Source organism: Macaca nemestrina, chromosome 14 (assembly GCF_043159975.1).
Source record: "Macaca nemestrina isolate mMacNem1 chromosome 14, mMacNem.hap1, whole genome shotgun sequence".
Classification (NCBI taxonomy): Eukaryota; Metazoa; Chordata; class Mammalia; order Primates; family Cercopithecidae; genus Macaca; species Macaca nemestrina.
Window position 1 is genome coordinate 18945190 of NC_092138.1, and position 13039 is coordinate 18958228.

General features: G+C 34.6%; 2 long non-coding RNA genes across 3 annotated transcripts in view; one reads left to right on the forward strand and one right to left on the reverse strand.

Moving 5' to 3' along the window:
- Positions 1–3245: 3245 nt before the first annotated feature.
- The window catches only part of LOC105498722 (uncharacterized), a 46525-nt gene continuing 36731 nt past the window's right edge, over positions 3246–13039 (forward strand). For both annotated transcript variants that reach the window (XR_011612420.1, XR_011612421.1), the window contains exons 1-2: positions 3246–3378; positions 9800–9917. This is a non-coding gene — a long non-coding RNA (uncharacterized lncRNA). The remainder of the gene's footprint in view (positions 3379–9799; positions 9918–13039) is intronic.
- LOC112422985 (uncharacterized) overlaps positions 3807–13039 on the reverse strand; it is a 182123-nt gene continuing 172890 nt past the window's right edge. The window contains exon 10 of the long non-coding RNA XR_011612419.1: positions 3807–4791. This is a non-coding gene — a long non-coding RNA (uncharacterized lncRNA). The remainder of the gene's footprint in view (positions 4792–13039) is intronic.

The following is a 13039-nucleotide window of genomic DNA, read 5'->3' on the forward strand; positions in this document are numbered from 1 at the left end:
TATATTAAATTAAATATTTGTGTTAAATATTTATAACTGTTAAATATTTAAATATTTTATATTTTATATTATAATTTATTTTTGACTAATCATTATTTCCAGTATAATTTTAAGTTTCCAAGTATCGCCTTTTCTCTTCATCTGCGGTAGACAATATTTAAGTGCTATGTAGCATCCCTCTTATTCTAATAACATTTTGTGCCTTTCCCTCTATTTTGTTTGATATTAATTTAACTCTACCAGGCTTTGTATTTTGTGAATTGTTTGCTTGGCATGTATTCTTTCCCCTTTAACCTGACCCTTTCTGTGTTCTTATCCTTTGTATGTGTCTCTTATGAACTGCATTTAGCAACATTTTTATGTATGTGTATATACTTATCCACTTCAAAATATCTGCATTTTAACTGCTGAGTTAAAAGACATTGATAAACTGATATTGTTAGATTCATTTCTATCATTTTTATTTAGTGTTTTCCTATGCACCATGTCTTTCCTATGCTTTTCCTCATTTATAACCTGCCTTTTAGTAATTTTTTAAATTTCTTGTACTTTTTTGTTTTTTCATCTAATGTCAGCTGTAGTTTAGAAATTATACTAATATATAATATATAGTATATAGTAATTATATATAATATACTATATAGTATATAATACAATATATACTAATATACTATATATAATATAGATTAAATTTATATAAATATAAACATATTTTATATATATAATCTATAAACACAAATTTTATATAACATAAACATATATTAAATCATGTATGCTTAATTAACGTACACTGAAATTAGTCAATATACTTAATGCTGGGTGAAGTGTCAGAGCCCCAGCACTGGAAAGTGGTTGACATGCAGGTTGTTAAGAAAGATTTACCAATGGCAGTATAGGTTTGAAAAAGGAAAGTTTTATTAGAAAGAAACAACGCTGCCTAAGAGTGCAGCAGGGTGCCTTAGCAATAGGACTGAGTGCACCACACCAAGGTGCATTTTTCATGGGGGTATTTATGGATCTTAATGTGGGAGCTAAAGGGTAATTTAGACCGTGTTAGCCATGTAGATCATGATAATGATTACATTTGTAGACATTTTGGTGCCTTAATGTCAGCAAGGATTGCATGATAAGTTTTGATATGCATGCATTCCAGAGATTCATAGAAATTCTTGTTACTTCTAAGTTTTTGAGAAAGAAACCTGGAACCAGATGCCTACTTTAGATAACAGGGAAGTCTAATTGCTTCTGAATTCCTCAGATAAAGACTTTTGTCTCTGGATGGCCTGCTTATTGGTCATCAGGTGATCTTTGCTTTCCTCACTTAAATTCTAAACAATATAAGAATCTAAAGTTTTTATCTTCATCTACTCTGGTCATAAATGATTTGTTTGATATTTTAGTTCTATCTTAATAACCTTCAAGTTAGTCAATATTATCACTTTATATAAAGTTTATTAGACTTGACAGTTTCTTAAAAATTAATTCTTCTTTGTGGATCACTTTCTTCCTGAAATATATATTTTAGGTAATTTTTAAGTCTACTATTAATAATTTCTCCCAGTGTATGTTTGTCTGAAAATGATTTTATTTGGCCTTGTTTTGTCTTAAAAATCTAGCTGGATATGGAATCTGGATTATAAACCATTCCCCTGTAGATCTGGCATAATTACAAAACCCTTTTGCTAGTTTCATTGAAGTTTAGATGCCTGTTTTTTGGCTAACTGTTGCTCTTTGAGAAAATCTCTTTCTGGTATTACCTTTCAGATTGTCTCTCTGTGTTACAGTGAGATTGAGCCTGGGGGCACATTCACTTTTATTACACTCAGGACTAACTGTGCTGTTCAAATATGCTCATTCATGCTTTTTTCTTCAACCTTGGAAAATAATTATATTACTATTCCCCCTTCTTTCTGTTTCGTCTGCTAAGAAATTTCATTAACATGTATTGGACTTTCTCTATGTTTCCTTCTTATATGTTAATCTCTCTTTTATTTGTTTATTTTTCATCCTGTTTCTTCTCTGTGCTCTGCCTTCTGAATAATTTCCTAAGCACTGTGTGCCTGTTCACAAATTCTTTGTTCAGTTGTGCTTAAACTGCTGTTTAAACTATTCATTGAAATTTTATTCCATAAATTATGTTTTCTCACTTCTGAAAATAGTTTGTGCTTTGTCCGTGGAGTCATATGTCTTTCTATGTTTTTATCCACTTTCATAACATTCATCTTTTTACATACATTTACTTTATAGTCTTTATTATGTGACATTTTATGGGTTTAATTTTGCTATTTGCTCTGATTACTTTCTTTTGTTTAAAGTGAATTTAAAAAGATCTTTTATGATATAGATAGTGAGCTCATCTTTAACAGGGTTATACCAGGTAAGATCTTATTAAGCATGTTAGGGTGTAGCTATCCAGAGTACTTCTAGATTTAATTGTTATGGATGGTCCAAGGGTATTATAAGCCCAAGACAGTTTAGATGGTTTAATTTCTCTTAGATTGTAGATTCCACATTAAGACTTTTTATTAGGCCTTTGGTTATAAAATACTATGGGAGACTTCCCTCTTGTCTCTTCCCAAGTAGAACCCCAGCATGACAAACTTCCTCAATGCCTTTCTGAGACAGCGATGGGTGGTCTTAAAGCTCTTCTTTTCTACCAAGGGTACATTCACTCAAAGACCTCAGTTCTGTTTTCCATTCAAAGTCTCCATCTTTTCTGACCAGGTCCTCATCTCCTGTCTCCTTGTAGCAGATTAATCTTCAGAAACCACGTCCTGCTTCACTGGATTGCTTCTAAAATACTGTGCTTATCCTCGGACTCAGTTCAATTTCTTTTGTTTTTGGCCTCTGGAGATAATCCTATTTATGAGTTCTATTATGTATTTTAAAAAAAGTTTGCTGTGTTTATCTGAAATACATTGTTGTTTTATTATTGTGTTTTTAAAATATTATCTAGCATTAACTCTTAAATACATAAAATTATTGTTATTTTTAGTCAACAATTAATTAGATTTGTAAACATTTTCCAAATGTCCATGCTTATCATTGTTTTAAAATCCCATGTCTTCCCTAGTCTTTTTTGCAAAGTATATTCATTATTTTAAAATCTTATAGTTTGTACGAAATCTATTCTTTTAGGTATGAAAAACAAGTAGTCATTATTTTGCCTTTACTCTTGAATGACAGTTTAACTGCTTATTTAATTCTAATTTGACAGTTTATTTTTCCTCAATACTTTGAAGATATTCCATCATTGTTTTCTGGCATCTATTGTTGCTAATAAAAATCTTCTGTCTTGTAATTGTTTTTCACTCTATAATTGCAAGAGAAATCAAGATATAAGGCTGCATTCATAATGTGATTCCAAGTTTTGAAAACGTATGTATAAGAATTATTTACTATCTAACTCTTGAATTCCAATAGTGAGAGTTCAAAGAGTAAGGAATAACCATTATGTGAATTCATCTGTTCCCAAGTTTCAGTTGTAAGTATTGGATATTTATGTCATTTTCTGGAAGCCAATTTAGCAATATGTCAAAGGCCTTCAAAAAGCTTAACCCAATAATTTCACTTTTAAGAGATACAGAGAGATGTTTATTTATAAAATTTTCATTGCTAGATTTTATGTCAAAAAATGGAAATAATATAAAAGTATGAAATATTTTAATAGCTTATGCAGTCATTAAAATTATACTCTTGAAGATTATTAATTATATGTAAAGTCACATATTACACTGTTTTTAAAAAGTATCAAACAACATATTATGATCAGATAGTATTAAGGAATAAGCACACATATATATCTATCCATATATCGCTGTGATTTGTTAAGAGTTCTTTTTTCTGAATTTTGGGATTGTATATAACATTTAGTTTATTTATAATTTTTAAACAATTTTCTAAGTTCTAATTTCTATATAGTAAAAAAGTAACGTTTCTATAATTTAAAACAAAATGAAAAGTTATTAAAATGCACGCACCTCATAACCCTTGTTACTAGGTAACTTAGAATACAACATTGTTGGTTACGTCATTGAAGTATGGCAGTGGGAATGTGGTCTGTCTACAATTTTTTTTTTCGCACATCCAAATTAATGCAGGCTAGCCTCCCGCCTTGATGGTTTTTCTACCAATGCTAGAAGTACATGCCTCATTAAGTGCTCCCTTTACACATACAGGGTCCTGAATCACTGTGTCGCTCTTACTTGTTCCAGGCTACCTTGTTTCCTTGTTTGATCTGTTCTTCACTGTCCCAATTACATAACTGGTCTGTTACCTTCTCCTTTTGGAGTAGATAGTAGACCCTATTGTCTCTGCTCTGGTCACATTCCTGTCCTTCTTGGCTAAGACTGCCCATGTCTAGGTGGCCGGTCTTTACATTGCTGGTTCTTCTGCTCCATAGATTACCTAAGGCAGTCCCCCTCCTGGCTAACCAGTCTCTATATGTCATCCTTGTCAGTTTTAATTCCCCATTTGTATCCCTTCTCTCCCATATCCTTGTCTTTTCAACTGCTACTATTATAGAATGGTATATTATGCATAAAACCAAGTTATCAACCTTTTTTAATTAAATGTTTTATCAATTAAAAAATCATTCATGTTTCTATATTTAAAAAATCATAACATATTAAATTTTGAAAGAGCTTTATCTTCAGTGAAATATATAAATGGGTGAAAGATTTCATTTCTGTTAACATTATGAAACTTCCCATTTCTCTTTTTGCCAAGGTGAACTGATGTAATCCAGGATTTTGTTCTTTTCAAGAGAAGATAGGCAACTTCATAAGAAACCTTAAGGGAGAGAAAGAGAGGAAAAAAAAAAAGACTTCTTGTATAACAAGTACAGCTTAGGTAACTGGTATTTTTACATGAGGATTTTTGGCTCAATAGAAGGAAGAGGATTTTACAGCCCCAAATAGCAATCAGAACTCCCCAGACTGATAGAGACGCATTTGAATATTGGGGATTCTGAATGATTTCTTTCAAAACTAGGCAAAATTGAATTTTGATATCTCTTTTTTAAAATTAATCTGTCCTGAGAGAATATCAAACAATTGTACCCCAACTATATAAAACTCTTAGCGTTCTATGTCTCCTGTTCCAAAACTGCATATTATTTTGATACTAATGATAAGATTTGAGATGTAAAACTTAATGTTTTGGCCTTGGAATTTCAAGGTGCTTCTTTAGAAGGGAATTTTAATACTTATCCTGGCTGCTTCTTAGTGTCACTGTGAGGGGAAAAACTCAGATAAAGTGTATAAAAGTGCATTGTAAGCTTTCAAGCAGTCTCTGGATCCATGATTACTAAACAGATAGGACATCCTTTCTTATGAAATTTTGTGTAACAAAAAATACCCCTACATGTTCAACCGCATCCTGGCCAATAACGTTTTCAAGCACCTGGCTCAAATATTCAATCATCGATTTTTTTACTAGAAATAGTCTCTTAACTTTCATGGGTCAAGCAGGTTCGCCTTTAGGTGTCATTTTTCTGCTTCCCAAGTAGTAAAGGAACTTGTAATAGCAATGCCCAAGGCACCAGTATCACCTTATAATTTGCCTAATGATGATACTTATAATTTTGAAAATAACAGTTGATCTTTGAATATGCCATCTGTGCTTCAGGCACTGTGCTAACACTTTTACAGGCATTAGTTTATTTAATACTCAAAAACAAACTATAAGCTTGATATAATTACCCACCTTTACTGAGATGATACTAAAATTCAGGGAAATTCATTCATTCATTTAATCAATTAATATTGAGTGCCAAATATGTACCAGCTTCTGAGCTAGATAGGGAAGGAAGAGCAGTAATGAAGATGAAAACAGGTCCTTGAACCCATGGGATTTATATTATAGTAAAAGAAAGAACACAACAGAGAAATGTGTACCACATAGAAAGTAATTAGTACTCTGCTGAGCATTGAAACTGAGTGGCTCCTTTAGAGACAGGTTAAAGAAGAACTTCCTGAGAATATACTGAAAGTAGAGCCTGAGTGACAGGAAAGGGCCAGGCATGTGAAGTCAGCAGAAAGAACATTGGGCTGAGGGGACAATATACAGGAAGGTCCCGAGATGGGAGTAAGGACTATGATGATGGGGTGATGAGAATCCTGGATTCTCATGATGTGGATGGAACTGGATATGTTTTGGAGTTAGAATTGATAGGCTTTCTGTTGGACTGGGGGTAGGGTAAGGGAATTAGATGAATCAAGGTTATTTTGTTTGTTGGTTTATTTGGAATGAAATACTAGGTTACTGATGGGCTATTTGGGGATGACGAAGAGGAGTGGGTAGGTTTGGTGAGAGAGCATCAGTTCTTTTTGTTGTTGTTTAAACTATTTTATGGTGGTAAGATTTATGTAAGATTTACCATTTTTAAATGTATAGTCCATGGGTATTAAGTACATTCACATTGTTGTGCAATCATCACCACCATCCATTTCCAAAACTTCTTCATCTTCCCATACTGAAACTTTATAACCTTTAAACAATAATTCTCCATTTCTCTCTCCCTTCATCCTCTGGCAACTACCATTCTGCTTTCTGTCTGTATGACTTGGACTACTTCAGGTACCTCATATAAGTGAAGTCATACCGTATTCGTGTGTGTGTGTAACTTGCTAATTTCACTTAGCATAATGTCCTCAAGTTTCATCCACATAGTAGCATGTGTCAGAATTTCCTTCCTTTCTTTTTATTTCTTCAATAGTCTTTATTTTTTAGATCAGTTTTAGGTTCACAGCAAAGTGGAACAAAAACCACAGAGAGTTCCCACATCTCCCCTGTCCCTTCACATCCACAGCCTACCCTACTGTCAACATCTTGCACCAGAGTGGTACATTTGTTACAATTGATGAACCTGCATTAGGAGTTACCTTTTGACTTGAAGATATCAGGAGGCCGAATGAGAGGGCGCTCTGGAGGTCTAGCTCAGGAGTCAGAGATGGTATTCAAAGCTAAGGCCTGAATGAGATCACCCGTGAAGAGTGAATAAAGGAAAGGAGGGGACACGGAGGGGAAAAAAACATCTTCGGCACTTCTGTGTTTAGAAGTCAAGCAGAGACAACAGACAGCAACAAAGACAGAGGAGGAAAGACTAGGTATATAGTATAGAAGAAAAGCCAGGAGGAGACAAGAGTATCAGGGAATCCAAAAGAAGCAGCACCTCAAAAATGGTGCCATGAAATATAGCAGATGCTAATGCGAGGTCAGTCAACCAAAATTTGCAAGAGAAGTGGCCATTGGATTTGGCAATATGAACATGCACAGTGACCTTGACAACAGCAAATTCAGTAGGATACTAGGGATGGATGACCAAGTTACCCAAAGGCATATAACCAGTAAATGGAAGAATTTAAATGCCAACCTGGGTAGTCTGTCTTCGGAGTCTGTGTATTCAGCCATTTATAATATGACCTCTCAAAGACAGTGCATCACCCTGTGGTAATGTTCCTTGAATATCTGTGTCTAGATACAATGCATAGATTATTATTCTAAACAGAATATTTTGAACCAGAACAACGAGAACACGAACAATTTCTCCTCATATGTTCAGTATCAATTATGTTCATCTTTGACAACTGCAATACTGTTTGTCATCCTGGAAAAGATGCCTCAATTATCCAATTAGTTTTGCCAAATTGGTGGCTTCTTGCTGTGTTGCAATGAACATTTCTTTCCATATTTCATGAAGATTTTCACAGTTTCCTCTTATTTTTCTTTTGTATTCCACCAGTTGTGCTGGAGAGTTTTGGTTGGATCTCAGCTCCACTTTTACCCTTTGCTTGCACCAGAGCTGGAAGCTTGCAAACTGTGTTTTCCAGACTCCTTTCCCAGCTGAATTCTGCTGTTTTTCCATTGGGGGATATTGTGAGAAGTTTGAATTTGGAAGGGCAAAGCCACTGTTTTCTTTCTTTTGTCAGCACCCGTGGGAGTGGCCGCAGCAAAGCTAGGCTGCTGTAGGAGACTATGGGCTCCAGCGAGTCAGTAGGTTTCAGCCCACTTATCTGGGGCACAGGGGCAGTGGGATGTACAAGCTCTTGTGTAGGTTCTCAGAGGAGGAAGCTGATTCCTGAGCTATTGATAATAGCATCCTCTTCTCCTTTTCTCTTCAGATATACTTTTTCCCCCTTTGTTATTCAGCCTTTCTAACAAATTAGTAGTCACTTGTCTGTGTTAAATTTTTCTCATCTGGGTTATTTTTCTGTGTTTCTCGTACACACTGACCTACACACCACTGTAACAACATAATAGAATGTGAAATTTAAAAATAACAAAATCCACGCACTTGCTCCAACGACAATAAATAAAATTACTTCATTTTCTCATGAAAATAAAACATTTTCTTTCCACGTGTCTAAGACTGAATAGATTTTAGATGTTTCTCTAATAGTTTTTAAAATTTGGACTCACTTCAGAGATCAGCATATTAATTGGTCAATTTTCAAGTTATTCTAGTTATTCTAATGCCTTAGAATCTAGATGATGATTTGATTTGAACTTTTTACTTATTCTCTAAATAATATGTCCACATACACCATCCCTAACTATTCAGTATTACAGATTCCATGGTGTAAGAAAGACAAAGAAAGAAAATGATGAGTTCACATCCTATTTGTGTAAACTGATGACCTCAGTTTCTGCATGATGTGAAAGAAGTAGCAATCATCAGTGCTGTCACCCAGTGTCTAGACCTTCCCTTACTAGGGACATATCACTAAAATTAAGGAGTTAAAAATAGTAAACGTTAGTTTTGCTTCTCCCAGGTTTTAGCTAAGATTTACTTGAGTTTGGTTACTTGATTCATTGCTTTGTTTTTTTATTTTTTTTTTAATTTAATAAGTTTTGGGGGAACAGGTAGTATTTGGTTACATTAATAAGTTCTTTAGTGGTGATTTCTGAGATTTTGGTGTACCCATCATCCAGGCAGTGTACCCTGTACCCAATGTGTAGTCATTTATCCCTCACCCCCCTCCCACCATTTACCCTGAGTCCCCAAAGTCCAGCCCAAATGCCCATCAATTAACAACTGGATAAAGAACACACATACACACACACACACACACACACACACACACACACACACACACCATGGAATACCCCTTAGCCATGAAGAGAAATGAAATAATGGCTTTCGCAGCAACCTGGATGGAACTGGAGACCACCATTCTAAGTGAAGTAACTCAGGAACGGAAAACCAAACATTATATGTTCTCACTCACGAGCGTGAGCTAAGCTATGAGGATGCAAAAGCAGAAGGATATAATTAAATGATACAATGAGTTATTTTTATTAGCTCAATAACTTAAGAAATGTATGAATGCTTTCATTCTCAATTTCCTAACTAAAAAATGGGAATAATAATGTCTACCAATAGGATTGTTTAGAAAATTATGTATCTGTGTGCCTGGTAACTAATATAATTAATAATATATTTTCTCAGTTCTCAATTTTGCTATTGATTCTAAGATGCACAGTTGTGTTAAAATGTTTTTAGGACCACGAGGTTGTGTGAATAACTTCACTGGAGTGAATGTATACATGAGGTACAAAGGAATCACTTAAATATTATTCAGATTTTTTTAAAAGGTCTTAGAGGAGAGCAAGGTATTTCTTAGTCACCTTTATGGAGGCAAACCTCTGGTTTAATTAATTAACTTTGCATACTTTGCCCCTTCTTTTATGGTGGAAAACTATTGTATAGATTTAATTGTTGGGCCCTAATAAGAAGGCAGGAAGAGGAGAGAAATATAATTAATAACTTTTGGATTATTTTCTTTCTCTATACCAGCTCTACCCAATACAGAAGCCACTGGCCACATGTAGCTATTCAACATGTGAAAAATGGCTGGTCTGATGAAGTGTAAAACATGCATCAAATTTTGAAAGTTTAGTACAACAGTGAGAAGGTAAAACATTATATTAATATTTTGTATTGTGTAATTGTTTAAATGATCATTTATTTTCACTTTTTAATTTTTAAAAGAATTAGTAAAATTAACATAAAACTTACCATCTTACCATTTTTATATGTATAGTTCAATGGCATTACATTCACACTGCCGTACTACCATCACCACCATCCACCCAAAGAATTCTCTCCATCGTACGAAACTGACACTCTGTACCCATCAAATAAGAACCCCTTATTTTTCCCTTTTTTGAGCCCCCGGAAACTATCATTTTACTTTCTGCCTTTATAAATTTGACTACTCTAGGTAAAATAAGATTTAATACATATTATTAAACATATAAATATATTATTTAAATTACTTTTATTTTTGTTTTTACTTTTTAAAATATGGCTCCTAGAAAATTTAAAATTACATCTGTGTTTCACAGCATATTTCTACTGGATATTGCTACTCTTCCATTGCTGTCAGATACAGTAGCCATTAACCACGTACAGTTTTTAAAATTTAAATCAATTAACGTTAAATAGAATTACATTTTCAGTATCTCATTTGCACCAGCCACATTTCAAGAGCTCGACAGCCACATGTGGCCAGTGGCTACCACATTGAACAGTTCAGACACAAAACATTTCTTATCATTGCAGTGAATTCTGTTGAACAATGCTGCTCTAGAAATTCCAACCAAATAAAGAAACAGCCAAAGGAAGGCCGGGCGCGGTGGCTCACGCCTGTAATCCCAGCACTTTGGGAGGCCGAGACGGGCGGATCACGAGGTCAGGAGATCGAGACCATCCTGGCTAACACGGTGAAACCCCGTCTCTACTAAAAAATACAAAAAACTAGCCGGGCGAGGTGGCGGGCGCCTGTAGTCCCAGCTACTCCGGAGGCTGAGGCAGGAGAATGGCGTGAACCCGTGAACCCGGGAGGCGGAGCTTGCAGTGAGCTGAGATCCGGCCACCGCACTCCAGCCTGGGTGACAGAGCGAGACTCCGTCTCAAAAAAAAAAAAAAAAAAAAAGAAACAGCCAAAGGAAAACAAATAAATCTGAAACAAGGTCAGTGTGGTTGAGCAAATAGTTCTTGCAACCAACAAGAGAAAAATGACAATTAAATTTATTATACAAAGATTAAAAAATATTATGAAATTTGCAGGTTGCATTATTTATTGTAAAACAGTAGGGCAACATCAACAGACAGCTTCAGATGTTTTTCTCATGAAATTGTAGATGTTGGTACCAAATGTACAACACACGACTGTGTACTGTCATAAGTTGGCTAAAACACATGTAAACATATGTCATGTCAGTCATTAAGAAAAGGGTATAATTACACTTTTAAATGTGGCAAAGCATTTTGGAAGTAGCGTATAATTTTCCAGTGTAGGAGCCTTTGTGAACACATCTTTCTCTGTGTGTTTATACAGTCTGACATCTTCAGGTTTGTTCATATCAAGAGCCCCACTGTGAACAAGCCAGCTGCAGACAAAAGAAGCAATTTGTTTTGTAGGTGCCATTTCATTGAAGAGAACCAAAAAGAAGAAGCGAGATAGAGTCATAGAGTCACAGACCAACAGAAAATCAAGACAGGCAGGAGTGCTACCAGATTAGAGCAAGCAGCAAAAATTTTCTGAGTTCTACGAATATTAAAAGAATGAATGTTTAATAATTGCCTGTGACCAAGATGCTGTCATAGCAAATGTAGAGTTTATTCTTCAAAAATCGATACCTTTGCACTTCTGATTCAATAATGTACAATATATCTCATCAAGGGCCTCATAAGTTAGCATCTATACTTTTACAATTTCTGCTTTCATTTTCTATCTTCCATTACTCTCTGAGCTTGAATGCAAGATCTCTGAGGGCAGCTACCTTGTCTCTTTTGTTTCCTCCCTATCCTCAGTACCACAGCAAATATCATGACACACAATTAGCAGGAATACTATTCGCATCCCCATCTTATACTGCAGATCTGTCCTGGCACATAATAGGTGCACAATAAATATCTGTTAACAGATACTTTAATGCAAGGAGGCCAAATTTATTTTTCTGTCCTCTGCTAGATTGTCAACTTGAGGATGAGTGCCTTTTTTTTTGGTTGATAGATAGCAGAATCACGGCACCTAGCATAGTAAGTTGTGTACTTTAGTGCTTGATAAATGTTTATTGAATTAAACAGAGGGACAAGGTGAAGTTATATAGAAACCTCCCAAAAAGGAAGAAGACTGTATTTTTCTCAAGTGTTTTTTTCATAATTTAAGACATGAGATGTTGTTGGCAATGGAAAAAAAAACAACCATTGCTCATTATTATGATTGTTCACATAAGCTACCGAGGAACTGATTATTCAGAGAAAAGAATTGTGTTGTATTTTTATTCAATTAACTGAAATGCCAGCCTATGCTGAACATTCAAATGCAGATAAATGATGATTATTTTGGTTTTCTTTTTCATTTATTTGTCATTAAAAACATGCCAAGTAATGCTGCTATTCTAGGGACTAAAAAAGAAGCAAAACAAAGCAACAAAATAAAACCCAGAAATAAAGGCCCCTTACTCTGTTTACAAGTATCACAGTGTAGAGTGGTATCTGCTGTGTTAGAGGTGTATGTGTACAACTGGGATTTTTGAATGCCTTTTGAAGGCAGTCAACAGACATTCTTTTCATTTTCATTTTCCCCTTTTTTCTCTTATTTTGTTTGAATTGTGTTCTTTGTAAACTTTATATTGCTGGATTCTTTCTCTCTTTGTTTAGTTATTCATGTACTCAATCCAATGCCTTCATCTTTTCACAAGAAAATTTAATCCATTCAAATTGACTGGGAATACCATCAAGAAACGTTATCAATAACTCTGCTCACTTCCCCTCTTCTCAATGAATTTTACCTTGCCACCCATACTGCAGACTCTCCTCACAATTAAAATCTTCCTCTCCTATTTATAGTGCCCCAGAATTATTATTAGCTTGATATTGGCTGTCTGTATCATTACTCCATGGCCTTTAGATTTTATCCTTTCAATTTCTTTTTTATTTTTTTTAATTTATTTATTATTATTATACTTTAAGTTCTAGGGTACATGTGCATAACGTGCAGGTTTGTTACATATGTATACTTGTGCC